The sequence below is a fragment of the Lissotriton vulgaris genome, chromosome 7 (assembly GCF_964263255.1).
Source record: "Lissotriton vulgaris chromosome 7, aLisVul1.2, whole genome shotgun sequence".
Taxonomy (NCBI): domain Eukaryota; kingdom Metazoa; phylum Chordata; class Amphibia; order Caudata; family Salamandridae; genus Lissotriton; species Lissotriton vulgaris.
Genome location: NC_141695.1, coordinates 1,141,120,883 through 1,141,148,173, shown reverse-complemented (window position 1 = coordinate 1,141,148,173; position 27,291 = coordinate 1,141,120,883). Strand labels below are relative to the sequence as shown.

The 27,291-nt window shown below is 42.3% G+C and overlaps 1 protein-coding gene across 1 annotated transcript in view; it reads left to right on the top strand.

The window, feature by feature from the left end:
- The window catches only part of ERGIC1 (endoplasmic reticulum-golgi intermediate compartment 1), a 324,289-nt gene that overhangs the window by 197,624 nt on the left and 99,374 nt on the right, over positions 1-27,291 (top strand). The window lies entirely within an intron of this gene.

Here is a 27,291-nt window from a genome sequence, read left to right as displayed (position 1 = left end):
TAAGGGGTTATGGGTGCACTTTGAAATGTATAAATATTAAAATGCCCCACACCCAGACTTTGTGACTCATTGAGAAGCCACTTCAGAGCAGCTGGTGTACAGTGCTGTGTGTTCTAGTGATGGGCAGATGCCTGATTGTGTCTCATGCTTCCTCATGGTCTGGTGTCTTGCTGCCTAATGGTCTCATATGTTCTGGATGTACATGGGTTAACGCGGAGGCCATAGTTGAACTTGTATGAATGTTTCTGTAGTCAAGTGATGCATTCTCACTGGATTGGAATTATCTAAGGTCTGTGAGATCACACCTGCACCAAACCAGTCATGAAATGTTTGCATTGGTCAATTTCAGAATAAATGTATACTCCACATAATCCTAATGAGTTACATTGGACATTGGAGCAGGCCCAAAGAAAATGCAACATTTCAGACTGAGGATTTACACGAATCATCCTTGTTACTCTCTCCCAATCTATGTAGTTAAGGTTTGGGGTTTTTTGGTGCTAAAATTGCGGAGGCACGGTGTTCTACAAACTGTTCTGCTGAAGTGCTCCAATATGAAGTCCAAATAGAGCCACACCTTGCAGGTCAGATGGCTCTAACAAACCTTCTCCATAAATCTTCGATCAATACTTCAGATATAGGTTCAGTTTCCAGGAGACTTGATTGAGCATGTGCCCTTGCTGATCCATAGCGAGTTGGTCAGTGAGGAGAAGAGATCTAATCTGATATTTTGGTTTTGTGTAATAATTTGATTGAAATCTGTAGAGCGCACTTCTACCCCAAATGGTGTCCTGGAGATAACTGGGAAAGCAAGAGTTAGACGCTGTCAGTATACCTAAGGCAACAGAAAGGTCTTCAGGGATTTCGGAAAGACCGACTGGTTGGAATGAGACGGTTTCAGTACTTAGCATCAAAAACTATCCTTCTGTGTACAGGCAAACTTATTTTGGCAATCCATCGGCAGTTGTTAATGCTTCCTGGTAACATGGTTATCGCCACAGAATTACGGATCTAAATGCGTTTTTTTTTTTTAAACCAAGCATAACTTGTTTTTCTGCCGTTTTCTGCTACATACTTGGAGCAGTGGCAATCTGTTCCTCCTCCTGGAGCAGATTTAGCAAAACCTTCTGAAGATCCCTGAATAGTGAATGTAGTATTTTGCTTGGGTCCGAGGCAAGGACCCGATTGCAGTGTTCATATGTTCATTGGTTTGGCAGACAATGACCACTGATCTGATGACCCCGTCAGTTGAACTGTCAGTTCATCCCTATCCACCAGTGAAAGCTGAAGCAATCTTTACTTCTATTTTCTCAATACATGGTGCTTAATCCTGCCATATTTTGCTATACCTACGGTCTGTGAATCTCATTGGTGTTGTGGAACTCGGCCTGTGAAGTTTGAAGCAGTTTTAGATTCCTATGAACATAGTTTTTGTAAATTGCATTTGAAAATATTGTAATTATAGAACACTAGAGTCTAGTTGGGCACACCCCAGAAATCCAAAGCAGGCCTAAAAAAATCAACTCTCCTCATCGCTATGGCCCAAATTTGTTTAGGGTGAGAACATTCTCAGGCCTGCTAGCCCTGTTTAGCGAGTAAGCGTAACCACCTTACCATGGTGCCAGTGCAACAAACTGTGTAAAAGTGTTCTGATTGGCTGAGTATAGCTCGAGCTCTGACTTCAGAGCCCGCGCTACAGTCAGTCAGACGGTTACTGACCCCTTTGAATTCCAAATCTAAGATGAAGCCTGTAGCGCCTGCTGTTTATTCCCACTTCTTTTTGGCTGATTACCGCCTGCCAGATAGGGACATGTAGGCCGATTCTGCCAGCCAATGCTGTATGTTGTGTTTAGTTAGTGTGAGTGCATGAATGCGGTGCCCCTCCTGGGAGGGATGCTTACCCATTAACAAGCACATAGCAGAGTTCTTCCTTCCAGTCACAGGATGGCATGGAAAGCTGTATGAACTTACAGCGTGGCACATTTGGGTGCTAAATTGATGGCATATGTATTTAGGGAGGCTCTGTAGAGTGGCGAAGCAGGTGATGTGCACCCCCCCACACACACACACACATCTGTCTTCCTTTGCTCTGTGTGTTCAACCACCCCTCCTTCTCTTCCCCTTCATGGAAGGGCTCTTCCTTGTCTTGATCCAGAACCAAGAGGTGCTCAAAGGTGACTTGTTGGTGCACAATGCCCAGAATTGATAATACGTGCGAGTCTGGCTGGAAAAGAATGCACTATGCCAAATTATTCATTAAATTGTTCCAGGACCATAAAGTGCTCGAATGTGTCCTACCTGGAAAGATGCAGGTGGTGTTCAAAGCACTGATAAAGAAGTATATCCTGTATGAAAATAGTAAATTATACCCGGTTCTACTTTTTCTCGCTCCAAAATTTGGAGTTGCCCAAGGATGCTGAAAAGGTAGCACATGGTGCAATAGAAAGTGAAAATACTTATGTTTGTTGTATGCAAATGGTAGGATGTTCCCAGTTCGTAGCCTCCTCCGTCTCCAGAGCCTTGAAGTGATCTAAAATACCTATAAGGCCACAGTGACTATTAATAAGTGAACCTGTCTCTTATTCATGAAGGATAGCGTTAGCCCGGTTCTTTCTTATGTCCTGCCAGAGATTCAAAACTTTCTAAAGTGTTTGGCCTCAACATGTCGTTGATTTACAAAATACCAATAAATGTTTCTTGCTTGCATGCAGCACCACATGGCATGCTTAGCTTGTCTTCGATCGCTGCAGGATCTCTAAGCACACTGATGTGTCCGGAAATAATGTGTTGGTGCTGCACAAAATACCAATAAATAAATGAATGTCTTTTTTGTTGGCCAAACATACACCAGAGCGTCCCTTACTCCTCCTTTTGTCACTCTAGTCTTGGAGTGCCTTAAAGTACCTGGAAGGCACCCTGCCACCACTACATAAAGTAACAATCAGTGGACTGATATGTCTCCTGCTATCAAAGAAGAATATGCGGAGTCCTTCTCCAGCTCTGGAACCTCATAGCGCTGTGAAGTATCTGAGAGGCAAGGTATTTCAAATGGCAATAAAAAGTTCAGTATTACATTAATGTAGATCTAGCTGGTGAAGAGTGTATGCCCCACTCTTTCATAGCTTTCATTCCAGGGTCTTGGAGCAACAAAGTGGTGCTAATTACATTCTCACAGTTCAGCATCTTCACTAACACTAAAGTGTCTAATCTGTTGCTTAGAGGATGCTATATCTGTGAGATTTTAATCTTTGTGGTGTTAACATGTTGGTATCCATGCAAGCCAACATAACTTCCAGTACCTTTTCACATTTGCTCTCTGCTGGTATTATGGTGGTCCACAGTTTCTTGTGTTTGTGGTACTTCTAATGTTTAAAGAAAATGAGACCAGTTCATGTGTTGAGTGCATTACGGTTACTTTGAGTAGATTATTCAAGTGATTAGCACTGCAGGTGTGATAACATATTTATGATTTTTCATAGCTGGGAAAGCTTGTACCCCGCTTTGTGTGTGTGTGCGCTACACTATCCATGATACTTCGCCAGATCTAACGGGAGAAGTTCAAAGTGAAGTCCTGAATGATTGACTTTGTGAGAAATAGGCTCAGTACAAAGGAAGTGGAGAAAGAAAGAAATATAGTCTGGAAAATGGAACGGCATCATGGTCAGCTAGCTCTAAATGTTCTACCCCATTGTACCTACCAGCTGTGTCGGACACATTCCTCATTCTGTTGGTTATGTTAGAGTTGGCTAGTGAGATGCAACTGTTAATAGTAAAAGAAGAGAATACGGCAGACTACATCAGTCTTTGGGCGAGAATGACACCATTATGGCCCTCAATATATATCATAAAAGATTTAAGTAAAGATAAACAAGTTGGTTGTAAGGCATGTTGAGCGCAATCCCTGCACAGTGCTTCAAGACCTTTAACAGAAGAGTAAATGTGAGTTTGGAAACAGGTGCATGTTGGTTAATAAGTCTGAATGGGTAAGTCAATGGATAGGAAGAAGTAGGTCAATTCGGATGATGGTTTAAATTGATGGAAAAGGTCAAGAAAAAGCATCCGAATGAGAGCTGCTGCAGCACTCGTCAGCTTGGAAGAGACTATCTCAGAGTATGCAAAGACTGTTGAATGCTGGTGGACTTTGATTGGGAGCAGGGTGTTCCAAAAGGGACAGAGGTTGCAACAAAACAATTAGGAGAAATGTCTTAAATAGCAGCCCCAGTAATACTTGCACAATCGTAACATATCTCAGGAATCCAAGGAAGTAAAGGGATCATGTTGTGTAGATTCAGGCACGCTGATCTGAAGGTTAGTGACGGCCAGGAAGACCCTTTGGTAATGTCACTGAAGTGTGGTGGGAATGCAGGGATCAAAACCACAAGAGAATGGATGGCCCGTGACCTTTAAGACCCGGACTGGTCTTCGTTGAGTAATGTGCCGGGATTCCAGAGGAAGTGGTTATGCTGTTGCTAAAATAGATTGCCAAAAGGTCTTCACCAAAGTGGCCGGCAATAGCCACCAGTACTAGTGGAATATCCACATTGATGGCTTAATGGCCTTGATTGCAGTGATCAAAATCATGATATTTAACCAGAAATCCACCCGCCCTCACCAGTATTTTCAGAGACTTAAAGGGGTGCATTCAGGCAATGAATAACCACTATTCCTTTGCCTCTGGAGACTCACCAAGTGAATGACAAGATAGAGATGTCTAAGCCTGAGTGAGTTGCCTTCTCAGTGAGCTCCTTTCTAGGGAACAGGAGACCGGACAAGGTATCATAAGTGCCTTCTTGGTGTGTATAAAACGAACACTTTTTCGCTTTCTCTCTCTCTGCCCAGATGCTGATCAGTAGTGTTCTGTTGGTGAACCACCCTAGAGCAGAGTCTCTAAAAATGTGCCAAAGCAGATTGTTTTGTGAAAAAGCTGTGCTTGGTGCCCCTATGAATTAGACTTACGAGCCCTACTGCGCTGGGATCCAGGATCCCATTTTGTCCAATATGACAGGGACTGCTCTGAGAGAAGGCCGAGAGGGTATAATTCTGCAAGATCATGTACAGTGTTCCTCTGCTTCTTCAGACTGCCTCTGTGCATGCAGTCCTAGCAGAGTTTTGACACTTCGGAGTTTTATTGGAAAAACAGTCTCCTGTGTAGTAAGCCGTGACACCGGAGCATGAAGCCAGAAGTTTGGTTGGTTCCTATGCTACAGTAGTTTCCTTATGGAGTTTAGCAATGAGTGTCTCTTAGAAGAACAGCTTGGTGGGGGTGACTCTACAAATGTTTTTCTACTTTTACATTCATAGTATGGGTGTAAATATTAAGCAGATATAAATCAACATGAAAGGGGTGTCCCCAATGTATAAGGACAGAGGAGTTCCAACAATAAAACCAACCAAAATATTGAGCAGACGTGCCCAAATTGCTACCTATCTGGGAAGTCTGAGGGTTGTGCAAAACCCCACTCTACCACTATCAGTGGTATTTGGGATCATTTGAGCATGTCAGGGGTGGGGGTGGGCATCATCCACTGAGGTGTTGGTTGTATTGGCCTGTGTTGTGAGATGTTGAGCGTGTACTTCCAAATAGAATACCGACCCAGTCTGTTTTTTCCAAGGTGGCGATGACGCTCACCTATGGCTACAAAACCCCACCCCCCTCTTGGGATATCACCTCCAGTTAGTGGGTATCTCTTTGACCAAAGTGCATCTGTTGTATAAGCAAATGCACACTCCTCAAAGCTGAATGCCGAGTTGCCCACCATCACTGTTACGGCCTCCTTTGCTTTTCAGAACCTCCCCCAACCTCTAATGTTGTATTACTGATAGGCGGAAAAAGTGACCCTGGTGCATGTGGCTTTTTCTCCATGCGAGTGAAGGAATATTTCTCACTTCACTTGGCTGGATCTGTCTTCCGCGTATAGCAGTCCACAACAGGAAAAAAACAGTGACGACCGCCTGCCACTGTGGCCGGCGTCCCTGTGGCTGAAGCACCACTGGGTGAAGTATTTCCGATGGTAGAGACATCTGAGGCTCCAGTATCGGAAATCTGGAGGCTTCCCCACATCTAAATCTTAAATGACCCCTCTAGTCTTCAATGTGAATGAATAGAGCACTTAGTTTGTAGAACAGTGACCACAAGATGCCAAGTGTACCAGAGTCATGGCCTGCTATCAGTTTTAGTATAGCTTAATGCATCACAACAAAGCTATTCATGAATGCCTATGAGCATGGTGCTATCTTAACTTACAGGCCTCACTTGCGTGCAAAGCTCCAGAATGATTCTGACGTGTCTCTACAGGACTTATTGTTTGGGTTTTAGGATTAATTACCATTAATTTTCAGGTCAAGTAACACCATCAATGAGCAAATGTTAGTGACTGATTGAGTCCGCTAAGGTATCACTGCCTCAGCCACCATTCCTTTTAGGACATCTACACGAGCAGTAGCCCTCTGACCACGACCATCGCTTTAGAAAATCACTATTGGAATCTCCATGCGTCCTTGAGGTTACATTTTGTGCATATGCTGTGGAGTGCTGCATGTGAGTTGTTTGGGTGAAACTGGCAATAGGCTTCTCGCCACACAAAAATCCAAAATCAACAAAATAAAAGAATATTGGGACAGCCGCACACAGCCCCCACTTAAGCGATCGGGAGCGGAGCACACTATGGGCCTCCGCCACCCGCAATAGGATCACCCCAGTCTTGGTCCAGACTAAACTTTGGCTGTTACACAAAACATTCTGGACCCCAGACTGACTACACAAACTGGGCCTCAGAGACAACCCTATATGCTGGAACTGTAACTCAGCAAGGGAGACCTAGAGCACCTCTTCTTTCTGTGCCCGGTATTCAAAAGATTTTTTTTGGGGGGGGGGGGGGGGGAGTATTGGACTTCATAGACAAAGCACTCAACTGTAAAATAACAAGAGACTTCGCCTCGCTCGCCACGGCATTCATCCGAACAGACCTCTCCTCAGAGGGAGAAAGAACTAATGGACCTACTGATAACTGCTGCAGTCAAGCTAATACTTACGAACTGGAAAGATACCTCTAAAACGTCATACAGAGGGTGGCTCAGTTGGATCACCTATCTAAGATTATGTCCCCAGACGACCCTTCATAAACCTATAATGACTCTGTGCTGTGAACGATCGTACTACATGTAACCTTTGGAATGTTTTAGTTAAGCTGCTTCAGTACTATCCCTCTTCTACACTTATTCTCACTTTCCTCTCCTCCTATTCTATCCTTATCCTACCACCTCTGTATAACGAACTAAGGGGTTACCTTCCGATATGTTTACCATAACCACTTATTATTATTATTACATTTCTTATATAGCGCCAGAATCGACCCCCGAAGGGGTCTCCGCGCTTGCCTTGGGAACCCGTCCTGGTTTTTCCCTGTGAGGTTTTGCCCTACAGGGCATCCCCAAGGTGAAAGCCAGGCATCCCGCCGCAGGGGCCGTTGTGGAGATTAAGCAAGCTTAATGCCCAGAGTTGCAGAGTGTGAACCCATGATTAGGTCAGGCACCGAAGCGAGAATTATCGAGTCCGTGGACATATGAGCTCAACACCCTGCCGCGTCGGGAATCGAACCCTGGTCCCGGGTCTGACCTCTGCTTCAGGGTCTGCCTGCTCTAACCAGTGAGCCACACTTCTCCACTTACCCTGTAATAGGCCGGCAATCCATATAGCGATTCTCTTGTATATTGTTTGTATTTGTATAAATACCAATTTAAAAAAAAAAGAAAGAAAATCACTATTGAAGACATCAAAATCTCACTTGCGCTCACCAGCATTCTTTTCTGGAGCCTTGTGGGAAACCATTCTGCCACGCGATTGGCAAAATTTGGTCGGAACTCCATATTACAAGAGTAACAGTGAGTCGTAACATTCCACTAATTCCGCTGGCAGAATGAAACCACCTGCCCACCCCTAGTTTTTGTTACCCGAGTGGTAGTTGAAGGCAGCACAGAGGAGGCTGTGAGGAAGAAAATAAATCTGAATTTCTGAAATATCCGTTTTATGTTGCTTTCAGTTAAGTGCATTGTCTTGTGCATCGTGGCTACACTCTGCTTGCTGTCCCTGTTCAGGGCTACCTGGGGATAGAGCAGCTGGTATCTTGGAGACTGCCGGTCGGTCATTGTGGTCAGACATATTTCCTAGGGCGAGGACCCTGCAATGAATAACCCATTTCTTGGAATGGACTAGAATCTTGGTGTGCTCATCCTTTCAGCGCCCCATTTGTGTTGTGGATACGGTTGACATGGGCTACATTACTAATACCCTGTGCTTTCTTTTGTAGCAGATGTTCTGCCAGAGGAGTGACTCAGTTACAGGCTTGGTTGTTCTCAGTAGGTTTTTGGTGAGATTTTATTTTTATGAGCCTTTTTTTTTTCTTCATTAAAGGAGTATTCTTCCTTAAATGCTGCAGTGGTTTTTATCGCATGGCAAATGTAAAAATCCATTTACTTATTTAATCCTTCTTAGTTGTCTATTGTTCCAGTTTTCGCAGGTGTGATCTCAGAAATACAGTAGGTAAAGTGGTACAGCTAACGTTAACGTTTTGATCTCTTGTTACCAGCTATTCGTGCCACTCCTCCTTACTGAAATGACACCACGTAATCCCCTTACCCTAAATCTACTATACTAGTTTTTCCTAAAAGTAATCATTGTATCATAACCCGCTTATTTGTAAAGCACACGTTCATCCAAAAGGGTATCTTAGCACTGAATAATAGATGATTGTTACCCAATTCAATGGTACTCATTTTATTAAAGGATGAAGGGCTGAGTGGACCCAACGGGATTTGAACCCGTGACCATGAGGTCAAACACTGACCACTACAGTGCACGCATTAGTCCACTAAGCCACCAGACCTGGCCTGTATGATAGTGTCACACAGAATTTTGAGCATTTTTGTGTGGGAAAAAAAGTTTATTTCTGGCAAACACATTTCCTCTTATCGAACACAGGCTCACAAGTAAAGCTTGTAAAGCGGGAGAGTTCCTGGGACATAAGAAAATCCGATCTAATGAAGTACCCCGCAGTTCTTAATCTAACTCCTGTGCATCTGACTGCATTATGGAGTATGCTGCATACGTAAATTTATTTTTAATTCGAGTTTTCTTTATTATGATTTTCACGCACAATTGAGTGCAGATATATGGATTATAAATTAGCAGAACAGTATGGAACACACAAATTAAAACAAGAGAATCCGAAAGCCACAGAAAATTTGTGATGAGAAGGTAAATCAGCGGCAATATCTAAATCGCATTATTGCTTCACCACACTAGGGTGGTATAGTAGTAGCATGTACAAATATGCAACACTGTTCTAATCTCCCACCCTAGGACGGTGTAAAAACCTCTATAAATAAATTATTCAATACCAAACATGACCCATGTTGTTTATGAAACTTTCTCACCATACCACTATTGGAACACAGGGAAAACACCTGCGTAGGATTGGGGACAGTGTTAAACCTCAAGCACATAAGAGGCAGTGTCTCCTTATCAGCACCCCAATACAACATCAATAAGTGGCATTTCTAAACATTAAATCTGCTGTAGTCGGTAGTAAAATACAAGCCATAAAGCTTTACTGAAATAATTCAAAGTGCAATACAGAAGGCAAAAATAATAGTTACATTGCAAAATAAATCAATATAGGGAATTACTAAAAGGCTCAATCAAGCACAGCTGTAAAGACATGAATTCAAGACAAAATATTATGCGTCAAACATGAGGCAAACCAACAAGGGTTCTGCCTCTAAAGTCGAGGAGTCCGAGGACTGGCTTCCCTCCAGATTTTACAGCTTATATAAGCAAATTAACCATAGAAGTAAATTTAAATGAATGGGCAAATCACAATCCAGAATTATACAGCGTCATCGAATGCCACTATTCTAACACTAACCAAACTGCATATTAATGTGCCCTATTCTGACCTAAGAAAAGAAAGTCCTGACCTAGTTCGGGCCTAGTTGTCAAGGACCGGAAAGTGCAGTGTTGTCTTTTCAGTGCAGAAGTAATTAACATTATCAAACTATCAAACACACATTTTATTAAACCAAAATCCGTTCCAACACCACCAGTACCACACTGCTTGTTCGAATAACCTATCCACCTTGAGCTCTGGACTCCCCTCCCACTGGTTAAGGACGTACGGGCACTAAACGCGGATTTCCAGTATATCCAGCATTCAATTTTGATTGCTGAAGGTTTGCATCCAATTTGTTCCATAGTTTTATCCCAAACTAATTCCGAAAAGTAAAACCGTTTAGCCGCACCTCATCACCCCTAAGCACAAAGCACACCAAGCCTGCCAGGAATAGTGGTAGCCCATTTTTTTATCACGATTGCATAAAATGACAGCACCAGTGACATGTCTATTAAATATACATCAGACACTGATAACTCAATTTCTTCATTTAGTCGACCTCACATATATATTCATGCTGGATAAAAAAAAACAAGTAATAATCACAAACCAGACACAGCACTTACTTTACTGTTTTACAGCAATTTCACACACACACATTCCAATATCATAAGAGAAGTGCCCTTCGCTTTATGGCAGAGGCATCAGAGGTCCAAGTCACTGGTCCCTATTTTGAACTTTTTACATTGCATCCAGGGACCGCTCTGGAATCATCAGAGGTCTAGTTTGTGCTGTTGTCATGGAGATCATTCACATAAATGGTGTCCTAAGCCACCGAGCATCATCTAGTGTAGTGGAGCTCAGTGATCGAGTCTGATTTGAAACTTAGTGGTGATACAGTTTTGGTTTCCCCAAAATTCTGATATAGTAAGGATGATGTGTGCTGCCTTTTGTTAACCGACTAACGAACCAGCCAATGTAATTGTAGAATGTTAGGTTGATTATCAATGTACTTGAATTTGGAAATTGCGGAATTCAATTTTACAGTCATTAAAGTTTGTTGCTCAAGTGATACCTAGGTTCGAATTATGCAAGAGACAGACTGAACACCGTTGCATAAGCCCCTAACTGAGCTTAATGCCCTCTCTTATTCTGGACTCCCAAGTTAAAAATTGATTTCCCATTTTAATTTAGTTGTTTTGCCATAAAGGCACTGCATGTGAATAAATAATTCTCAGTTTTACACTGCCCAAGGACCTCAGTGCCCCGGCTGGATCACTATGATCAACAATGCCCTTGGTAAATAGTTTCCTAGATGCTGCAGGTAAAGATGACAGGGGAGTCCGCCAAATCTCAGTTTGGATATCCAGCAATAACGAACCGTATATGCCTGGACATGCTTTATGCAGCCATCACATACCCTTACTGGCTTGCAGTGATTTTGATACTTTCAGAAATTTTTCCTCAATTTTGCAAGGGTCAGCCAAGGTTTCTTACGTGTCCAAATAAATTTGTTAATGGGAGGGTCGTCGCCTTTAAAGAATGCAACAGGAAGATTTTGTGAACGCATAACCATTGTGAAATTAATGAAAGGTTGAGAATTATTTTCATAGCTTCCAACTTGCTCCACTATGGTAAGACCATGAAACAACAATGTCCAACACTTTTTTCAATGTTCGTTCCGAGTTCAGCTTAATTTTTTTTGTGATATTACTAGTAAAATAAAGCCCAAGGTATGCAAGTTGGCCTGACTGCTTTTTAAGGCGTGTATACTTCAAAGGGCTTTTGTAAGGAAATACATATCAGTTCAGATTCGGACACTTTCAGATGATTTTCCAAGAACACATAATAATAGGCTGTGATCTCCAGTGTTGCTGCGACCGAGGCGTCAACCTGCGAGACAAATAAGATATCATCCACATATGCAGCAAGCCTATACTCCTGCTTGCCAATATTAATTCCAGAGAAACTGTTGTGAAGCTGCAAGGCCATTGGAAATGGTTCCAAGCAATTAAAAATAGTAGTGGTGACAGAGGACAGGTGTGATGTATTCCTCTTCTCAGATGAGAAGTCTCCGCAAAACCTACTTGTTTTAATGTTTGCCAGAGACTGATTATAAAGTGCCATGTGTACTTCTCTCTTTGACTTGATTGTGACTAGAGCCACAATCATAGTATTGCCACTGGTTGGCCTCCCCCCTCATAAAACCGGACTAAGCAGTAGAAACGATGGATGGAAGCCATGGGAAGAGCCTGTTAGCCAAGAGTTTGACATAAAGTGTGCACCCCGAGTTAAGTAACAAGATGGGAAATAACCGGCAGCTCTTGCAAATCATTCCTTTCCTTCCAGATATGGAAATTAGATGTATTCATAAAAGTACCAGAGGTAAAACCCCGGTCAACTGAGGAAAGCAAATGGGGAGTAAACAACCCTTTTAATTGTTTTGAAAACAAAGTAATAAGCCAGGCTAGGAAGACTATCCAGTCCAGTATCTTTATCAGTAGGAAGTGACATCGGATTGAGCTTATCTAGGATTTAATTGGCAAGACATCACACTTTATCTCTAAACTGTATAGTGTTAGCAAAGTCCTTTGGGCAATCAACTGTATCCTTATTGCTATGGACTATTTCAAGATCTGTGCCTTAAGATAATTCACAGTCTGCTGGCTCTATTCCCTTCTCATGTGAAACAAGATGTTTGTCCTGCAACCCACCAATCTGATTCTTTACTATTACTTTCAACTTTTAAGCTCATTAAACAGTCTGTCTGTGCTGGCGATCAGCACGTCATAAGCCCTTCATTTTAGTTTCTAGCATGCTCAGCCTCATTTTCCTTGCTTTATTAGCCTAAGTAGCAATACTAATGATTACACCACAGACAATAGCCTTCTGTGCATCCCACAAATCTACAGAATTAATATCTTATGAATACTTTTCTTCGAAATACCGTACAATGGGCATTTATTATTTGAACACTTTTACTCGTGTAACGGATCAGTGTCAAGTGCCTAGTGTTTTTGTTTAGAAGTCAGTCTCTGCATACTAAAGGCTAGTGTAATGAATGCATGATACAAAATACTCACTTGTTCTTTAGAAGAATTGTCAATGATGCTGGTTATGGCAGACTTTACAAGAATGTAGTCAATCCTGAAATACAATTGATGGTTTTTGAAGGAAAAAAGTATAATCTCTACATGCAAGATTAAGCAATCTCTAAGGATACTTTACTGCAAGCTCTGGTTGTCATAGGGGTTCTAGATTTTCAATTAGATTGACTGCCTGTGACCTGATCCTCAGATCTACCTTTTTCAAGCTTTAACCCCACAAAACATTAATGCAACTTCGCATAAGACCCTACTCACTCTACTACTTAATGAAGATTAACATTTAGAATTTGCAAGAGATTACCTCACACTTCCATACCAAATCCTCATGTGCCTCCCTCAAAGTGTGCAGTATCGAACACTTAAAATTGTAATGAGACTGTCTGTGTAGCTACATCATATGATCTTCTTGATGTAGCCAGAGTTCAATCTACGGAATACTTAAGAATACACAAGACCCAGTTTTGGTATGTATGAGAATCGGTCTTCCATTACAACTACCACCCTCTTGCACTTCGTGACACTCCAGCTGATGCTACATACCTTATGTGCATGAAGCCAAAGTTTATCCAGGGCCCTCATCTAATTCTTTTTCTAAGGATAGTTGTCACAATTCACAGGAAGAATGTTATTCCCCTATCTCAGAGAAGGATATGTGACCAGTGTCATTTTAACAGTGTAAAAGTAAACCAAAATAGCTGTTTTCCCCATATTCGAGTTAAACCTATGTTTCTCAGTTTTTATGACGAGACAACTTGTCCTGTGTGCCCCAATGCCCCGGTAGATCCGTGCAAGTTTCCATAACACAGCTAGAAATCCACCCAATATCAGCAATGCACGTTGGCCTTTTGCTTCTCGACATTGCTCCTGAAAGCATTAATTACACATTTACCTCGCTTTACCAGTAAATCTACATTACTAGTTTCAGCAATGCTGCAGCAACGGATGCTCTGTTAGGTCCAACACTTAATAGAATTGAAAGTCCATTTCACATGACATTAAGTAAGTTAAATTCCCATATCCCAGGGATTGGTTTGAGAACATTTCTTCCAAATGTTGCATTTTATGAACGGTTTAGCTAGTAATGTTAGTCAGACCTGGATAGGATTTAAACAGTTTACCTACCCTGAGGAGAATGTCCCTCTTGAATGAATTGGGATCACATTTTACAGTATGTTTAAAGGGGACTTTGGTCATAAGCACATATGCAGTTTTTGCATTCTCCCAGAAAATTGCCTCCACGTTTATATAAATCCTCAGTAGACGCACAATGCCCAGATTCCAGAGCCAAATTAAAGCGTATCTGTTGGTGAATTCTCTTAGTGCTCCCAAGTAGCCATATTGCGCTTACTTCAAAGTACATGAAAGTATCGCCTCGTATTCAGAATCACTTTTAGCACAATCTGCCCTGTTCGTTCACGTTAATAGAATCCCTCGTCTATACTGCACATTTCCCAGCACACATTCCAGACTACACGCCATCATAGTCACCCCATTCTTACTCTCCAGGTTACCGCCTATGCTTCTGGAAATATACAGAAAGACCAAGTCTGAACTTTCAGCAGTGGTGCTCTAGGGTGACACAGTCTCTTGTGTAAATAGAAGGGCCATCGAATCAACATACAAGTGTGTGTGGATTCAATTAACCCTCTGCCTACCTTAGTATATATGCATTGCAGCTTTACCTCCAGCATAAGGGTGTCCAAGCATTCTTTTTGGATTATGTACAAAAATGCTTACTCCTATATGCAATTTTAAGGTCCAATCCTGAAACGGGCATTTAAAAAAAAAAGTGTACAATGTATTGTCAGAAATATACAAAATTCATCGTAGTTATTCTTTGTATATTAATCCCCTTTACCCTCTAATTATTGAAAAAATACTCTACCTCTCTCTCCTTGGAGAATCTTTCAAGAAATCTTTCCTCTCAGAATAGATGTCATTTGAATAATGTTATGTTAATATGATGTATAAAGCGCATGGCTGCCCCAGCGAAGGGGCTTCCTAGCGCTGACCACAATAGACCACCATTATGCATCGAGAGGTGGGGCGCAGAGAATCCTAAGTAGCAAACGGACAGCTTTTACTTTCTTTCCTGAAACAAAGATGATTCTGCGTATTCCTTAAATCGGGGGGCATGCTGCTTCAAAGGGCAGGAACTAAAACCTGTAAGAGCGACCTCCCAGTTTTTCGGTCTCGCCTAGCTATCGCGTAAGCGATGCTTTGAGAGATATTTAGTGGGACTTCTGAAAGTGCTCCCAAACAGGAGGATCGGGTACAGTGTATGTGTGCCGGGCGCACACACTGTTTGTCCGCCTGCTGATCACTTTCACGGCCGCTTTGATGTTCAGTGAGCTGTGCGGCCACTGAGAACATCAAATCAGCCACAAAAGTGATCACATGTAATGAGGTTCTCCTCCTCAGGCACGACATGCTTTGGCGCCTTCTTTACCCATTCCCTCACTCCCGTTGTCGTGCCTTCTCTCCCCCCCGCCCTCCCTCCTTTTGTCCGTGCCTCCTCACCCTCGCATGTCCATCCCCCCCATTGCAAATACTGGTCTCCCTGTTTCATCACACTGCGCACCACTGCAACTCTTTTCAGTCTATGGGACAACCCAGCAGTCACTTTCACGATTTTATTTAAAGTTTGTGATCGCCCTTTTTTTTTTAAATTCAGTTTTTCATAGCTGGTGTTGCAGGCACGACAGCTATGCACTTCCCCACCATAATGGTTTTTAAAATGTATTTTACTTCTTGTGTTGCAGTGCAGCATGCCTCCCTTTAACTCGAAGTATGGGGCTGTGCCTTTGTTTGGTTTTGCATGGCGCGGACAGCCCACCTGTTTTTTTTTTTTTAAATAACTTAAAACTTACTTAAACTCTTAGCACTGCGCCTGTTTCTGGAGCGCTGTGCTTAATATTTTGCTTGCAGCTTCGGCACATCTCCCTGTGGATTGGCCTTGTCTGTCCCCCCAACCCTGCCTTGCTGCTGTTTTCAGATTTCGGAGTCTCACATTCTCCTGGAACCCTCTCTCAACTTGCTATTATGTCCTTCCCAGTCTCTTTTCATTGCCTGTCCTCCAACCCCACTTGCCTTGTTGCCATGTTCAAAGTGCTGTTCATCGGGTAGTTTCTAACTCTGAAGCAACATTAATTGCTGGGGTTATGTGCAGGGGAAGGGGTTAGTTTGTGTGCGTACAGCCGTCTCACCCTGAGGTCTAAGCACACAACACAGGGACGAGAAAAAATTTCAGGCGGCTGTGATGTACGCTTTAAAGGGGGAAAAAAAACCCAATCATGTTGATATTAAAAACGCCTTGAAGTGGTTGCTTCTGTAATTTTCAGCGATTTTCTGAAAACCCCCCCATCACTCATTTAATTACAAAAAAAATCACACAGCAGTCACGAGCAATATACAATTCCCTCACAGCTCCTCTTTATGCAGATCCCTGCTAGGTGTGAATGGTACGCTAGAAAGGGAATAGGAACAGTATGGTTATGCGATTAGGAATGAGGGAGATGAATGTTGGAGTGACATGCGTCATTGTTACTTCATTCTCCATCACAGCTACTTAGTCTTTATGACAATCCAAATCGCTACAGTAATCTTTTCAAAGCCAGTCAGATGCTTTAGAAACAAACCTACTGTGTACTATTGCTTAATACCAGGGGTTTTATCAAAATATTTAAAAAAGATTTAACCTTGCCACTTTTGAGGCCCCGGGTAGTCATTGTTTCGCCTGTTACACAATTTTAACTGGACCATTTTTGTCTCTACATCAAAGAAAAGTGTGTTTTCATTTGTTTGGACTCTTACCCCGATCTGCACTGTTTTTATTAGGAACTCTGGAACAGAATATAGCCCTGAGGTAGTCGCAGGACATTTCCCTTTTGAGCAACGAAACACGTGTTGGTTTTTTGAGGCTAAAGATTTTCACAAGTGAACAAAATATCAACCAGCATTGGCACAGCCAATAGGTCTCGCTTTTGGGACCTTATAAGTATTTAGTTACGCAGCACAATATCCTTGTTTCCTTACCCGTTGCATTACTCTACCATAAGCTTAAACCTATCCCTTACTGTTACTACTTCCCTTATAATATACCTACTTCGCTTACCTTATTTTAGCTGTGTCTCTGATCATGGCAAGTAAATGGTGTCTGGGTACAGGTATTTGACGTGGTGAAGTTGATAATGTCATGGTATGCAGAGACCATGTAGGCAAAGCAGGCGGTCTACCTGTTGTCAGGATGCATCTTGTACTTGCAATCGCAGTAACTGTGATCCCAAAAGTTGTAACCGCTATTAAGTCTGTCTCTTTTGTGTGCCCCAAGTAACCTTTGCAAAACCGCCCTCCACTCTTTTGTTAGAAAATGACTCCCTGGCTAAACTTCCTGCGTGATCTAATCTTCAAAGTAGACTTAAACAATCACCAATTAAACAACCCTAATGTCGCTGACTTGGTTCTTGCTTGCTGATGGTGTAGATTTTACACTGTTGCACTGCTGTTGTGCTGCTGCTGATGTGAAATGTACACAGCCTATTACTTTCACACTAGTAGACGCATTATGTCAAATTATTTTCTAAATTCTGGGGTTCAAGTGAGTTCCATGTCTACTTCTTGTCTTAACCACACCCTCAACACTGCCCCTTTGCCACACCAGCTGCTTATTACAAATATATATATCTTCCTTACCTTACTCTGGTGTTCCTGCCCTCTACAGAAGTCTAGCCATTGCCAACTATTTCATTTATATTTAATTGTGGGTTTCTAACGCGCTAGAATCGACTCCCGAAGGAGTATCTCTGCGCAATAGACCGCTGGGGAACCCGTCCTGGCTTTCCCTGTGAGATGGTCCCTACTGGGTATCTCCAAGGTGAAACCAGGCATCCCTGGCGTATGTGGGGGGCCATTGTGGAGATGAGGCAAGCTAATGCCCAGAGTTGCCGAGTGTGATCCCTGGTTAGAGTAGGCACCAAGGTGAGAATTATAGAGTCCGCTGACCCTGGTCCACGACCCTGCCGCGTCGGGAATTGAACCCTGGTCCCGGGCCGACCTCTGCTCCCGGGTCTGCCGCCTCTAACCAGTGAGCCACACCACTCCACTCTGCTCCCGGGTCTGCCGCATCTAACCAGTGAGCCACACCACTCCAATCTATCCCACTATCAATGTACATCTCTTTTAAATGCTCTATGGTGAACCTGATGCCAATAAAAAGTGCATATTCCATATGGTGACCAGACACCCCGGATTTGCTGGGACAGTCCAGTTTTCACCGGCTGTCCTGGCACATTTATGCCACTTTGGCTCTTGTCCCAGTTTTCAGAGTGTCAACTGAAAACAATGGGGTTGTATGTGTTCTAAAGCACGGCTAGCTATCATCTGTTAATAAAAAGCCATTTAATTAACAGCTATGATAATGGCTTTAAGAATTTCATTTTATTTATTCCTTTAGTGCCTCGTTGTGTGGGTTTCTATGTTGACGTGCACTATCTTTGTTCTCTTCGGTTGATTTAAAGTTGGAGCCCTTCTTTTTTTGGGAAATGTCCTGTTTTTGGATTTGAAAATCTTGTCACCCTAATATAGCTCTCACTTACTGTTACTTAACTGTTTGTTGTATAACATTTTTCTTCAAACCTGTGGGTATTGTCCACCTGTGGATATTGTGCAGATTGTTATTAGTTTACCCTTTTTCTGCAAAATGCTTTGTTATTCTTTGGGGTTCAAAACAAACTGAAAAAAAGCCTGGGTCGACAACCTGCCATTTTTTTCTAGTTTTAGTGGTGCCTGGCACATAAATTCCCCTGTGGAAGAAAAAAACGGTGTGTTCCATTCTGTAATGCAGAGGTCTCAACAATGCTGAAGATGGTATTGCCCTATTTTTTTGGTACCAGTAAAAAACCAGCATTTGCAATGCAATAGGTATCGCATTTGTGAGAGTTTAAGCTATTGGCATTGTAAATAACAATGCTTTTTATTTATTTTTTAAAAATCAACAAGTAACTAAAAGGCATTGTCATTTACAATGCCAATAGCTCAAACTCCAGTAAATGCGAGACCTATTGCATTGCAAATGCTTGTTTTTCTTTTGAACTGAGATCACTTTCAAATTTAGTTCTGCAGAGTAAAGGACTGGCAGGAAGATGGGCTGCATGAGTTTGAGAGAAATGGGGACTCGTGCAGCGTTCATCATCTTGTGTGCATTGCTAAGAACTTTTTATTGAATGCAGTTCATGGCAGTCAATGGAGCTTCATCTAAAGGAGCACAGAGGAGGTGAGCTGTAATCTGTCCTCAGTGTTTTAGACTGATTATAGCCTCTTTAAAATTGATTTCTTGCAGCCAAAATGCGAGATTTTGCAGTAGTCCAGACGTGAGTGGGTGAGAGATTGAATGATCAACAGTCCGATATGGGGCTGGGAGAAGACAATGATGGGTTTGTGGTCTCTCAGAAGGCCAAAACATGTGCCTGCTGGAGTTCACTTGAGTCTCAAAGGAGAGGGAATGTGTAGCCTGATACAGGTTTTTAATAGATGAATTGGGTGAAGGAGGAGGCACCAACCCGTCAGCTGCCATTGAAGTCCACAGGTCTGGGTGTGCTTTCCAAACATGATTTCACTTTTAGTAGAGTTAAGTTTCAGACAATTATCATCCATCCAGCTGGCCACTGCCAGCAAACGTTTCTGAACCATAACGATGTCTTGAGAGGCATGAGCGGAGATGGAGACAATAAGTGGAGTATCATCTGTGTACGATATCATGAGATCCCAAAGGACTTTAAAATCTCTGCCAAGGCTTTAATATAAATGATAAAGAAAATGGGGCTCAACAAGGTAAACTGGGGGTCCCCGTGCTCCAACGGGCTAAGAAAAGATGAGAAAGGAGGAAAAATTCTCTGAAAGGAGCAATTGCTGAAGCAAACAAAGATGCAGCCTTGCCGCTGACACCTTTTCGTAGAGGCGCTGGAGAAACATCTTATGTGATAGTATCCAAGGCAGTGCTAAAGTCAAGAAGGATGAGGGCCAAGGATCTGCCTTCATCTGCCATTCTTCGTAGTCTCTGTTACAGTCAGGAGAACAGACTCAGAGCTGTAATTGGGCCTGAAACAATTTTGGGATTTGTCCAAAATGTGATTGACCTCGAAGAACTCAATCAGGAGATTATTAACATCTAATAGTTCTTCTGTCTGGTCAGTACTTTGATTTAGATTCGTTTTCTTAGTGCATCTATTGGCAAAGTAATAGTTTAGAAATGAATAAATTGCACACAACTCGTATAAGTTATAATAATCGAAACATAGTTACTTATGCTACCTTGCATTATAGCACTAAATGTAGGGGAGGTCAATGCGCTAACTTATTCTTAGAGGCTGGTAGGGAAAAAAAACATTTCCTGAAGCCGCACACTTCATAAACTCGAGTTGGAGTGGATGCCCTCTGGTAAGTAGTACATGACCGCACCAGGAGGAAAATGTTAAAAGCACAGAAAGCCAAACCTCAAAGGTACTTGGTGGTTCCAGTTTCAGGATAGTTCCTGAAAGACAAAGTTTCCATGTAGGTGAAACCAGGCCTGGGGCTGAATTGGATCTAGCGTGACTGGAGTTTGGGTGGATGGATCTGGCAGGGCTGGAGCCAAACTTGAAGAGAAGTGGGGACTTTCAGCATCTGAAGCAAGCAGGAGCGGGCGTGGTGCACTGGACTCTGGTCAGAAACCTTTAATATGATGGAGGAATATGATATTTATACACTAGTAAAATAAGGAGGAGTTTGGTCTGTGGACAAGAACCACCTGGCTGGGATGTTGTTAGAAAGAAACCTTCTGGAAGGCTGCAGATTTTTCAAGAGGACACTGAGTCCTGTTAAGTGGAATCGGGTCTGGTTCCCGGCTGGAGCCTTGTCCTTTGAAAATCTTGAAACTGGAAATGGAGGCTATTGCCCCACCTTTGACCTCTATCCTTAATGCTGTCATTACATCGGGTCAGTATCCTTTCGCGTGGAAAACTGCGGTGGTTAAACCCCTCTTAAAGAAGCCCTCTCTTGACCCTGCGGAGCTAAAGAACTACCTGCCCATTTCCCTGTTGCCTGTCTCAGCAAAAATTCTAGAGAAACATTTAAACCTCCATCTTAGCTCTTATTTGGAGGATCACCAGCTGCTTGATGGCTTGCAGCATGGGTTCAGAAGTGAGCACAGTACCGAGACTACATTACCGTTGTACTCCACAACATCCGAAACCAGGTTGACGCCGGTCACACCACCTTACTGATCCTGCTGGACCTCACGGCGGCCTTCGATACTATCTCTCCTTCAAGATTGGCTGGGAGACTCTGGGATATAGGGATAAGGGGAGGGGGAGGGGGGATGGGGTAAGGCCTTTTTGTTGGCTGCGGCTAAACTTTGAAACTCCCTTCCTCTTTCAATCACTGCTCTTGAAACCCATTTTCTGTTCCGTAAGACCTTGAAGACCTGGCTTTTCACCATCTTAAAGTTGTAATCCTTCTTACCCATAGGCATCTCTGTACCTTGATCCCTTTCCGCAGTGCCTTGACGACCCTGGGCTAAGTTTGTGCTTTACAAAGCTTTATTTATTCATTCATTCAAACTGATTCTCACTAAATGAGAGCTGGACTATAACTACCCGCTTACAGCCTTACCCGTTGCTGGTCCAGAAACTTATCACATGCATGGGATCTCTTCATAAATTTATTCAAAGGCTAAAGAAAAGGAACATTAAGGATGTTCACTATTGAGCAACGATTTTGAGTAATCAAACATTTCCTGTGCATTTGATAAGTTGGTGATGTTGACCCTTTAAGACCTGTCTAAGATTTCAAGGTGTGATGTAATTTTGTAGTAAATAATCTTTAGGTTTTTACAGGTTAGACTTGTGTGTATGTACAGAGTCAATAATTGCATTGAACTATAGAAGGATGAATGAGAAGAATAAAAGAGGATTTAAAATTAGGAAGAGTGAAAGCCTGTATAGCGCAACAGATTTTTGATACCCATCCACAGTTTCTTTAAACATTGAACTTAATAAAAACTCTGCCAGAAATTCCCAATGAGGCCCATCCATCACGATCTACTACCTTAAATGTAGTGCCGTGAACATATAATGTGTTTGCGACATCAAGTGGATTAAACGTTTAACATGGCTCTTGTTTTTTCAGTTGAGCACACTGAAATAATTTATAAACTGGAGTGAATAAAAAAAACTGTTCCTACTGATTATACTCTTGTATTTTTACATTGTCTATATTGTTGTATTCCTATATAGTCTTATTGTATGGAAAAACCGATCAACTGCTGGTTATAAAAGTCTCTTGATACTGTTGGGTACAGGTGATACTGGGTGCTTTGCACACATTGAGGATTGGGACTGACCGTATTCTTCCTGGATCCCTACTTGCCAATAGGAGCTTCTAGTACGGAGGCTTTGTTTTCTCCAAGGTGAATGCTAACTGGTGAGTGAGCACGTATGAGACCCAGGGGCAGAAGATTAAGATTTCAAGTGGTACTCCCGCAAGGATCAACTCCCCTGCTCCACTCACCTTAAAGACTGTTGGGTGCCCTTTCCCACAAAACATGGTAATGTTATATGCTATTACTACAATGAACGACAGGCGATGCTTTGTTACTTCAGCAAGTTAAATACCCTGAATGTAGTAGCTATTCTTGTAGCTGCTGAAAGATGGGGCTGGGAGTCTGGGTGTTCGACATCACGCTACTTTTGGAACCAATGATATGTCATTACCATGTGACTGAATACTAAATTGAAATGGATGGAAATTTCCATGTAACATCATTTTCAAGCATGTGACGAACCTAAACGTTCTGTTGCTCTGAAGAAGTTTCGCAGCTAAAAGGAACGAAACTCGCTGGCTTTTTAGTGTAATAATGAATATAAAGACAGAAACTCCACTGGAATTTGATTTTTGAACTTTTCTGATCAAGTGAATTACAAAAGAGGTTACTCTCCCCAACTTTGAATTTGAGCTGGAAAAAGGTATACGTTTTGCTTTTTATGCTTTCCTGCACTGTTACAACACAACATTCTGTTGATAAACATTGCCTTGGAGCCGAGCTTCAAAAAATTAGGTCGGATGTGTCAACTTGCCAAACGTCACTGGAATGTTTCTTGGAGTCATAATCGGTCTGATTTACAAAAAAACTCATCCTGGCTGATTTAAGCTGCCTAGGGTGTGGTTTGTGAATATTGCAATGAGAAGAGAAAAGGGGCAGGCAACAGACGAGTTGGAGGAGAAGGAAGGCTGACGAGGCGGTGTTCAATTGGCCTGCTTTCCTGTGAACTCAAGTCAGCGATTGATGTGACTGTGCCTTTCATGACTCTGGGTGCTCCGTGGATGAGCCACTGTGTTAGTGATGCAACTGGTGAGTGCTCTATCCCACATCTGCCCACTGCTTATTGGAAAAACGCAATCATTGCTCAAGTGTGGGCTGCAGTTACGGATAATAGGAAGAAAGTGAAGTAATGTTCTTGGTCTCGGAGGAATGGTGTTCGTTTAGGGGAGAAAGAAAACCATCCAAACATTAGTGAGTCTCGCATTTCATGGTAGGGGCCAGCTGATGTCACCTAGAGGAGGCACCCAGCCAGCACTATTTAGCCCTAATTGTACACCTTATTAATCCGCACTCATGATGGGTGCTGATTGCTAAAGACCGTTTATAAAGAAACAAGGGAACCCTATGTCAGAAGGGACCTAGGGTGTACAATATGTTGTAAGAGACGAGGGTCCCGATCACATAAGTATAGAATATGTTAAACAGAAAAACATAATGATCTGTGACGTTTTTTATTAAAATTAGAGATCTAGTTATTTAAACGAACAAACAACCAACCAACCAAAATGTTTCGGAAAGTGCAGTGGGTAAAAGCAGGATTGGAAATCAACAGATTTCCAAGCTTCGGGCAAGTGTTTATAATTATAGTGACTTGAACAACAATTGTCCTTATTTACAGTACTTCTGATATAAAAACATCTTGTGCTCCAAAGAAATCATGTCAAAAGCAATGTGAGTCGAGACGTATTGTGTCAATGACGTTTCGAACCTCACTACCGTAGTGGAATCCTCATCTGGACGAAGAAATGTTGCCTGAGAGGAGGCCTCTGAGGGCCAGGAAATCAAGGGAGTAAAAAGGGGGAAGAGAGAAAAAAAGGAAAAGAAAAAGTTAGGGTTTTTTCGGCGAACAATGGACGCAGTCCCTCTAGGCAATTAAACTTGTTATTTTAAGGACGTGCAAGAGCAATGCTCAGTTGCTACTGAACCAGGTCTGTACCTGGTGTTGATAGCAAAACAAGGTTGTGACGCTAACCATGTTCATGCAAGAGCCTGAAGGTAGACATACCCGTGAGAGAACGACCATATTGTCATGCAAGAGCCTGAGGGTCGTCAAACCCCATGAGACAACAACCATAAATTCGGCCAAAGATAATGTTCGTGTGCTCGTGATGCTACTGTTATGATAAAGTGAGTAAAAGAAATATGCTCTAGTCTGTCCAGGACTTACAGTAAGCCAAGGACACTTCCTACTACACCACTGCCCTGTGTGTGGTGGGCAGCGAGCAAATAAATTCAGACAGGATGAGCCGAATAAGGTTGATGTACCTAGAGAAGCAAGTAAGTCACAAGTCTGGTGCAAAATGCTGCGTTGTGAAGACACATGTACTACAGAGAATCAACTTACACTTGATCTGAGTTAACCGGCAGAGTGAAGAAGATAAATTTCAGAATGTCCTATCGGGATGGAGCGTTGTGATGTGCTGGAGGATTCCTATAAGTACCAGGTACTTTCCCACCACTCACTCGTGCCCACACCGGCAACTAGCGTGACCCTCTTCCCATTATGCTTAATCTGGTTTACTTCTAGGATTCCTCCAGCACATTGCAACGCTCCCTCCCAATCGGACGTCCTGTGAGTGTGATTTCCTATTTCCCATCAGAAAATGCTAATTTCCCAAAGTTTTAAGTGGAAGAAAATCATGATTTTATTAAAGACACTGAGGCTAATATTGTGCAGAACTCCTTTATAGCCCTCATACACAGCAGAAACAATGAATGTAGAATTAGAATAGAACATCTTAAAACATCCCAGAACTCTTTAGAACATGCATATAACCATTGAACCCGCAGCCCTTAACCCTCTGGACAGTAAATCATAGCACTTTTTAGCAGCCTACAATGCAGTAAAGCTCGACTCTGTTATCTTTCTTTACTTATGGCTGTCTGTTTTTTTTTTTTTGCCTGTGTAAATGTTTTAATGCGCTCTTATACCCACGGGTTTTGCCAGCACTATATAACTCAAAAAAAAAAAATAATAATCTCCTCTTAAAACTCTCTAAATAAAAAGCCATCTTCTTTGTTGCTGCTAATACACAGATAGGTACATATTTCAGTTACTTCTGTGGTGTATGAGAATGTAAGTTCTGGTTGATGAGAAAAAAGGATTAAATGATTTAATGTGAAAATTGATATATGTACTTGATACTCTAAGGCTTGGTAAGATTTGAACGGTGTCTGAATAAGTGATGGCTCAAAGGTATAATTTAAGGGCCTTGGCAGTGGAGAAGTCTGGGTCAGTTTAGAGCAGAGCAAAGCAAACCAGTGGCAGCCAGTTTTAGTAGGCTTTAGGTTTTAGGATACTTGCGGAACTAGTTTTGTTAAGAAGCAAGGCTTTATCTTAGATTACGTTGAAATTGGAGATCTAGTAGAGGAAACGTCCCATTTTCATTTGGAAGGGGCAAAATTAAGCTTAATCAAAAAATAACGTGGTTGCGGAGATTGCTGTACGTGCTTACGCGTCTTTTGCAGTGCGCGTGTTGGAATGCACTGTGAGCATGCAGCACGTGAAGACGCATATGTGTAGGCACATCGAGCAGGACCGAGTCAATCACTCAGGCGTGAATCGCAGGAGCTTTTGCAGCTCGTGCGTCCCCAGAGAAAGTTTGGCAGTTCAGGGCTTCCTTACCCCTGTGCGTGTGGAGGCCATTTTTGAAGATTGGGCAGACTCAATGCAGTCTGCATTGTGATTTAGGCAGCCATATTATGGTGTGAGATGGTTGCAGTATGAAGCGATCGTTTTGACCGTTGCAGGTTGTCTCGGTCAGCTGTTTGGTACGGACAGCTGTGGCACATCTGAAGATGGAATTTATTAAAATAAGTTAAGGAAAGAGTGAAAACTTATTTTAATAGTTTTTAAATGGAGCAGATTTGGGAGAATGTTTTGGATAGAAAGGTCAAGGAGGTCATGGAAAAGATGTTTGGTGACTTGCCTGAGACGATGGGTAAAAAGATTGACAGTTGTATTGAGAAGCATATTAAGGAAAAGGGACTTTTGAAAAATAAAGAGGAAGTGAAGGTCTGATCTACAGCGGAGGATGAGCCAGTAGCCAGTGGTTCTAATGTTGGAGGTTCGAAACGGGCACAACCGTCCTCGTAGCGTACAGTAGTGCACTCATGAGCGGATTACAGTTTTTACCACTAAAGCCCTGGGAAAGCAGTGTCAGAAATGTGCTCAATCTATTAATTCATTGGAAACCGCAGCCAACCACAGTGCTGATTTGGTTACCGAATGTACGATCCTCACCCTTGTGATTGGTGGCCTGTTGGCACAAGTTGGGCAGAACCTATCCAGAAAGTCTAATTCTTCCGAACACTCGTATACGTGTCATGTGTATGAAGATGGTGACAAGATGATGCAACGAGTAATAGATTTGAGTGTATGTTTTAAGACTGCTTATACGGTGTGGGATTTGTATGTGTCCCAAAGGGGCAAGGACATTTGGGTCAATGGGTATTGTGCTGATATCACAAAATCCACTGCTTTGGTTTGGTTTAAAATGAGATGACATAAATTAACTCCAGTAAATAACTTATCAACTTATTCTCAAAGCGCATTATGAACCAAATGCACAATGTGCACGTCCCGTTTCAGAATTACAACTTATAAAGCTGAAGTTATTTAGTAGCATAAAACAAGGACTCAAACCATGGTTAACTATGGTAATCCATACCTAGCAGTATTGTTACAGGTTCTGTTGCTTTAGTTGATTAATCCCATTTTTATTATTTGAACGTAGATATCCTGAAAATCTGGCATTGATCTGGTCTTCATTGACCTACAACACCCCCTTCCCAGATCTAGAGTGGTTTGCTTGGTATTGACATTCAGGCCTCATGTCATGGAGTTACAACAGCGTTTAATAGTGATCTTCAGTCACTTTTTCCCAATTAGTTTGTTAGATGCTGGTCTTCAACAATTATGGATTCATTAAAGTCCTACTGT